Here is an 8,357-nt window from a genome sequence, read left to right on the forward strand (position 1 = left end):
ATTTGTCTATCCTTGCATCCATAACTACATTGTTTTAGTTATTATAGCTTCATTATTTGTTAGCAAGTTTTGTCATGTAAATTCTGCAATTTTTTTTTTTTTCATATTTAAGATTAACTTTTACATTTTAGAATCAGTATGTCAAACCTCACATTAAAAAAAAATCTTGGGGTGCCTGGGTGGCTCAGTTGGTTAAGCGTCTGACTTTGGCTCAGGTCATGATCTCACAGTTTGTGAGTTCGAGTCCCACATCAGACTATGTGCTGACAGCTCAGAGCCTGGAGCCTGCTTCAGATTCTGTCTCCCTCTGTCTCTTCCCCTCCCCCACTTGTGCTCTGTCTCCATCTCTCTCTCAAAAAATGAATAAACATTAAACAAAATTAAAACATAAATAAAAAAATCTTTATTGGGATTATTTTCCAAAAATAGACAATACAGATTGAACTCCGTTCAGAATGGGTTTTAAGCATTGTTCAGACTTTTATGTCTGTGTTTCCCCCTTAGAGTTAAGAGATAGTTCAAACAAGATGTGCTCATTTTGTGTTTCTGCTGAATATCTGAGATATGTACCAGGCTCCCTATAGCTTCATGTGGTCTGGATCCCATCTTCTGTCTTCTATGTAGCTCATGGCTGCTGAATATTTTGTTTTGCTTTAGCCTCTCCACTATTGCTTTCTGTTGGAATTCTTGGTGTCTCAATATATGCATAATTTACATGTAAGCTAATGTTTGAAGAGGGGGGAGCTGCCATAATATGAGGTTAATCTCATCAAAGATTTTTCCTCTCTATGATTTTGCCCTCTAGATCTAACTGCTTTGGCTATCGTGAACTTGAATATCAGTTTCTGCAAATCATTTCTTTTTTGCATCTCAAGTCTCTCCCTTTTCTTGATTTCTCCAGCTTCATACAGACATACATGGATACCTTTTATAAGGAAATATATACACACAACCACATGTGTATACATACATGCACCCATGCAAAAACGTCTCTCTTCACATTCCTTTCCAGATATTTACCCATTTTCCTATTTCTTTCACCCAAATCTCTTTGAAAGAACTTCAGTTATTGTCTCCAGTTTATCACACATTTTCTCTTCTTAACTGAATCCATCCCATACCATGTCACTCATAATGCTCTTTTCAAGATCTGTAATGACCCTCATATTGCCAAATTTCATGGTTGTTAGTCTGCCAAAACTTTTATCAGCTTATCAACATAATTTGATGCAATTTTCTATTTTCTCTAATAACAAAACAAAAGAGAAATTTTGGTTTCTGTGTCACACTGATCTTATGTATATTTATTTTATTTATTTATGTTTTTATGCACTTAGTGGACCATTGACAGTAAAGAATAGGCCAAAAAGAGCCATGTTAGGTGCCTATTACAGTAATCCATAAGTGAGTTAAAGTTCTGGATATAGGTGCTAGAGAAGTATAGACATACATTTATACAATCAGGGCCTATTTTCTAAGTAGAGTGGAAATAAAAGGCTCCATGGACTGGTGAGAGAAAAGGAATATCTCAAAATGGCTTAATTTTTAGCTATGGCAAGTGGTCACAACTGCCATACTGTGACTGTGACTAGGTACAATTATATGTGGATACAATTGACCAAAATGGATGATTGAGAAAGGAGCAGATCTGGGAAAAATTAAAATTTATCATGTAAGTACATCAAGCAGCAGTTAGGATATACAAGTCTCATGGTATAGATATAAATATTTGAGACATAAATTTGAGAGTCATTGAAATATAATATGACCCATAAGACAGTACCTATGGAAAGAATGTGGATACTAGGGAAGAAGGGAAAAAGGACTGAGCCTTTGCTTTTCCCAAGACTTGTAAGTAGATCTCAGAAGGTGAAACAGTTACTGTATTCCTCCAAACTCCACATGGACCGGCTTCTGGATCTGGGATTCCATCCTCAGAAAGTACTGAGTTACCTGTGCACTGGAGTATTACACCTTTTCACCTCTTTGCAACCCTTTATCTGGACAGATCATTGGAAAGAGAGGACTAGGCTCGAGGTCTTGCCCAACATGGTAGGGCATGAGAAATTACTTTGCCTCAAAGTATACAGAATCTCAAATTCTCCATTTAGTTCTGTTCTTTCAGCAGTCTTTATTGGCTCCACCCTGCCTCACCATGGCTACACTGTTCCTCATGTTGGAGCTGATTAAAAAAAAAAAAAAAAAAAAAAAAAAAGCAAAAGAAAAGAAAAGGAAAGAAAAGGAAAGGAAAGGAAAGAAAAGAAAAGAAAATGGCTGGAAAAAAAACACAAAAAACCCTTAGTCAAATGATGACACCTTGCAACACATTTTATTTTTTTTATTTTTTATAATTTTTTATTTATTTATTTTTTCAACGTTTTATATTTATTTTTGGGACAGAGAGAGACAGAGCATGAACAGGGGAGGGGCAGAGAGAGAGGGAGACACAGAATTGGAAACAGGCTCCAGGCTCCGAGCCATCAGCCCAGAGCCTGATGCGGGGCTCGAACTCACGGACCGCGAGATCGTGACCTGGCTGAAGTCGGACGCTCAACCGACTGCGCCACCCAGGCGCCCCAGCAACACATTTTAATGAGTGGCTCCTCTGTGACCTTTGCTTCCCTCTATAAACCGCTGAAAACAACACATTGTGTTTATTTCTACGTTTACGCTGATCCATTTACTCTCCTTTTCTAGGCAGCAGAAATAGCTGGAGATGATGTTATCCTAGTTCTCCGGTTCCCTAAAACTAGAAGTACAAGAGAAGCTATTACAAAAATGAAAGTACTGAATTTTCTCACCTTTTTAACAAAAGAAAATGGGCATAAAAAGAAGACAGCATCCAGAACAAGTTTGGAATAGGGCGGGGCAAGCAATCAGTGACAAGGATGAAGAAAGGTTTTCCCGGCTGGAAGAGATAAATGTGCAAGAGAAAATAACAACAACAACAACAACAACAACAACAACAACAGACATAGTCTCTACCGTGCTGCATAAAGAGACACATGAAGTACAAATGGATCACAGACCTGGGTCTGTTGTGTGGAGAAAGAAATGGACACCTTTACATTGATAGTTTTTTGGGGGATGCAGTAAGACTTTAGTTCTGACCTCTGGTCACAAGCAGGGCTCCCCCCAATGCTCTGATGCCACCATAGTTCTCTGAGGTTTCACGATGCCATGTGCCTGTGAAGACGTAAGCCCTTTCTGGATACAAACATCAATTTAGTTTGGAGGTTACAAACTCTGTCATGCCTCCTTCTCCGCATTCTGTGACTGTGCCATTCACCCTTCACAGGGTGGGTCATTTTCTGCAGGACTGTAGACACGGGAGTCAACCGTTATATTTAATACCTGCCCACCAGTGAATAACGTACTTGATAAGGAGACCGTGGAAGTGAGTGAATGCATTTGACATCCTGAACACCAAAGTAAGTCTAAAAGGAATCTTTGAGGAAAAAGTCCTTCTGGCAAGGAAATTCAAGATTCTTATACTCTTGGCTTTAAAGTTCATTCTGGAAGTTAAAAGAAATATAATTTTAACACATTCAAATGTTATTGATAAATATTAACTTTTTACATTAACTTTTATTGCATGCACTAAGCAGTAGGATTAAGGTTTTCAATCAACATTTTATGTTTTTATTATTTTCAGAGGAGATATTCAGATATGAAGATAACTCAAAGCATTTTAGATTCCTACAACCTAATTAAAAACTGAGAAGAAAACTGAATTAACGTCAGTGTTTCTTTGCAAATGGGCGATTAAGGCTAACTTAGTAGCAATTATCTCCAGGTATTGTGACCAATGGCATCAGGCAGAATTATATTACTTTAACAATTTAAGATTATTAGCAGGCTAGTTTTATAAGGGTAGAAAACAAATGTAGACAATATCTCCTGAGCTGACTGTGATTGTTTCTACCTTAGCTTCTTCCTTGCTGATTTACAACTCATCTATTCTCCAATACATTAAGTTTGGCTTTTAATGCATATTAATTCAGATAAAAATAATTGGTATTCTATATATATTTGTATTCTATATATGCTCAGCTGTCACAGCCAAGTAATGTTAATGTGCTTGTAGGTATTTGTGTGTGTGTATATATATGTGTGTGTGTATATATATATTTCAATTTTTTTAAAAAAGAAATAAAATAAACATTGAGAAGGAGAGCAAGGGAAGGTATAATCCGGGCATCTTAGAAGCAAATAAAATATTTCAAGGGCATACGAACTATATTCTGGATCAATAATGGTGGGAGACTGACTACACTGTATCAGAAGTAGGGCCGCTGGGATTTGTCAATATGGAAGCTACTGGTAATCAAAAAATAATAATCTTGGTGACAAAGGGAAGATGGAACTCAAAGTGTATTTAGTGGTTTGAGATGAGAATGAGAGGTAAAAAAATGAGAGTATTTAAATGACTCTTTAGAGAAGACAAAATTGTGTTCCATTAATTTTCTGGCACGTTTAGAAACCTAAGACACATTGAAAAAACAGTTTTGGAGTAAAACAACTTTAGAAATGAGGAAGTAGATTTATAACTGAAACAGAATTTTAAGATATACTAAGGAATGGAGACCTTTAGGATTATCTACAGGTACAAGGAAGGGAGGAAACATTTTGTAAGACTTGTCTCTTTGTGGGGACAAGAAGTTGCCTTAGTAAACGTCTCCTTTGGCTCTTCTTTTACGGGACTACACTATGTAACTTTTCAAATAGCTGCTTGTCTTGGCTAAAATAAGCTATAGAATTAGTTTGTTCATCACTTTCTTCTAATTCATCTCACAGTCTTTTCCAGGGGTGGGACAGAGGGGGGCAAAAGCAAAATCGATACTGAATCAAAAAGAAACAATGAGTCAGAAAAGGAAATGTATCCAAAAAGTATCTGATTTCTCTGACACTGCCTGTTTCTCACTCCCTAGGCAGATACTAGACATTGAACACACTCCCAGAGGACAATGGGCTCAGCTGTTAGCACTGTTGGGGTTACTTAAGAAGAGAAAAAAAACATCTTTATCAGCCAATCTGTCAGTCACTTAGACAGGATAAGGTTTGGCTTACACTTCAAGGTTCCTATTTTATTTCTCACCTGTTATATCACTCAGCATTGATAATGCTAAGGATTATATGTGTTTTTCTCTGCCTTGATTTAGGTATTTTCTCTTTCTGAGGTGAATTTTTTAATGAGGTTGACCTGAATGCATATGGTATGTACTCACATTATCCTAAGGTTTTTTTGGATGTTAGATGTATTTAGTATTCGTTTCCTTTTCACTGATGGAATTTGATCCACATTTTAAGCTCGTGGGGTTGGGTTAGACGAAGGCAAACCTGCCTACTGAGATCAATATTGCCTGCGAAATATGAGGCCATTCCATGCATCAGGGCCCAGTCACACGCCATATTGAATTTAGGAGTATAATTTTGAGACAGAATTAAAGTATCATCCTGTCATGCTTCACCATCTGTTCTTAAACGTCCCATTTAGATTTTGAGGGAAGGGGTGGCTGGTTAAGGGGAGAATCCAGTTTGGAGAATTTGACACCACAGATGTCTGTGTCTTCATCTATCTATACCCATTACTGGTAGGACTAAGCTTTTTGCCCATTTCATTGTAAACAATGACAAAATCTCATTTCATTTCATGGTTTTCATATTTTAAAGTGATGTCTTTGGAGTTTTGTTTTATTTTTTTCAATATGAAAAATGTTCCTACTTAAGGGAAAATCGGCATTCCCTAGTGCTCACGAATGAGTTGATTATTTGTTATAATTCTAAACAAAAAGATAAGATCATTTAAATGGGATTTCAAAGGTCTGAGAGGACTGTTAGCATTCAAACTAGAACCATAGCTTTTTACTGTTATCAGAGCTGATCAGTTAACAGAAGTAGGTCATTAGACCAACAACTAGGCCTTTCATTAATACACAAATAATATTCATGTTTCCACACTTGCCTAATATGCATGTAGAAAATAATGTTCAAACACTTATTCTTTTTTCTACATTACTAAGTTATCCTAAATGCAAGTTGCACTTCTATGTACTGATATGAATATACTGAGGAGAGAACGTAGGTAGCAAAAACTGAATTCACAGTTGGTCACTGAGTATACTCAGGGCCACTAGCTCTTTGGTAGTCAGATAGATATTTTCCAGGTCTTTTTTTTTTTTTTTTTTTTTTTTTTTTTGAGAGAGAGAGAGAGAGAGAGTGCAAGTGAGGGAGGGACAGAGAGAGACACAGAATCTGAAGCCAACTCTAGGCTGTGAGCTGTCAGCACAGGGCCTGATGTGGGGCTTGAACTCACAAACCATGAGATCATGACCTGAGCTGAAATCAGATGCTTAACCAACTGAGTCACCCAGGCACCCCTTTCTAGGTTGTTTCTAACTTCACTTTGTTGCATACTTCTTACCCCTTCTTAGCTGGGGGCGGGCCCGTGGGGCAGTCCTGACATTCCCCTGATTGCCCTCTGCCTCTCTGGCTACACCTTCTTCAACCCTGTGTGGCTTTTTCCCCACTCAGCTAGAAACTGGGAGTCGTCCTTGATGTGACTTTCTCCATCACCCTCACTTCCAATAAACACAGATTCTTGAAGATTCCATTTGCTCATAATCTAGAGTTTCATCCTTCTTCATTTCTCTATTTTGGCCCAAACCACCAAAATCTGCTCTCTAACCACTAGTTGCTATTTTTTACTGGCTTCCCCCAATGAACTCACACTTCTCAGAGACACTCACTTATCAATGTTTATTGAGTGATATTTTTATCACTCCTGTGCTTACTATAAAGGGCTTCACATCTGAAAAACCCTTTAATTTATCTATCTATTATTAACATGATAAACCATAATTTTCATGGCCTACCTTCCCAACATATTTTCACCTTGGTCACACATTTGTATTCATGCAGGCATTCCTTGGGGAAAAATAGGATATGTTCTTTCTGGATTCAGGGATTGCTTTACTTACTATCTTAAACAGTGTTTCCGTACTTTTATGGTGACTCACTCTGATTTGACATTTAAATATCTGCTTAAATGCTAGTTTATAATTAAGCATTTACTGACCTCTAAAATCGATTGAGTGGCCAGAGTATACGGACTCAAAGCATGCTGCGTTTTACATGTTCTAAAACGTGTAACGCGTTTCATAATTTGTTTGACTGTCTAGCACACTAAAGTGTAAGCTTTACAAAGGAAGGGATGATAATGTCTGGTGCACAGGTGTGTTTCCAGCCTTGACTTAGTACATGCTCCGCAGGAGATGATCAAATAATGAATTAATATATCTTGGCTTAGAATTTACTTGAGTTTTGGAAGATACGAAAATACAATCGAAATTAATTTTCCCAAAGAATAAATAACGATACTTTATGGTAAGAAGTATCTTTTATCTCACAAAAATTTCCGTTTGCTGTGTCCTGGTATTATCTCAGAATAAGGTAGCTTATTAGTTTTAAAAAATCAGTAAAACACTACAAGAGTGTGTGTAAAAGCATTAAAAATTCTGGAATGAACACACCAGTTTACAGCTGCTTTGTACAAACTCAACTTACATGAAAATAGTGGGTTTAACGATACATAAACCCAAATGACCAAGATAGGGAGAAATGAAAACAAAAAACACAACCAAGCTTTGGAAACAGGAAAGCCAAGGGGTGAAAGAAAGCAAATAAATAAATAAATTGACATTAAGGGGAACTGTTAATAAGGCTGAGATTCTCCAAATGCCTCAGGAAGTAGATGAGCAAATTTCCTCTGAAACTGTAGGGTGCCAATGAAGCTCACAATAGGAGAAATCATTTGAAATAGAAAGTAGAGGGGTGCCTGGGTGGCTCAGTCAGTTGAGTATCTGACTCTTGATTTCAGCCCAGGTCATGATCCTGGGTTTGTGGGATCAGGCCCCATGTTGGACTCCTGTCTGGGAGTGGAACCTGCTTGGGATTCTCTCTTGCGCCTCCTGCCCCTCTCACCCCTCTCTCTAAAAAAATATAACAATGTAAACAAACAAACAAACAAAAAGCAAAAAACAAACAAACAAAAAAACCAGAAAGTAGATCTATGGTAGTTTTCACTGTACCTTCACACTGGTAAATTGCCCCCTTTCCTTTTGATAGCAAATTGTCTCTGTAGAGAAATGAACTGAAACAGACAGACTCAAAAGAGGTCTGACATTAAAGCTGAGATCAAAGTGAGATTCAAACTACTATACTTTAAACATGGAAATGATTTATAAAGTCTACCTTCAAAATAAAAGAACTCCTCCCAAGACACTAGCTGCCACTGGCTACAAGAATCTGGGAGCCAGGCTTAAAATCTCACACAGGAGACTAAAGACTTCCTCTCA

General features: G+C 37.4%; 1 pseudogene; it reads left to right on the forward strand.

Moving 5' to 3' along the window:
• The first annotated feature begins 1,902 nt into the window (after positions 1–1,902).
• On the forward strand, positions 1,903–6,563 carry LOC147577550 (protein downstream neighbor of Son-like; annotated as a pseudogene).
• The last annotated feature ends 1,794 nt before the right edge of the window (positions 6,564–8,357 follow it).

Source organism: Puma concolor, chromosome C2 (assembly GCF_028749965.1).
Source record: "Puma concolor isolate L17-30 chromosome C2, mPumCon1.1.hap2, whole genome shotgun sequence".
In the NCBI taxonomy this organism is placed as follows: Eukaryota; Metazoa; Chordata; class Mammalia; order Carnivora; family Felidae; genus Puma; species Puma concolor.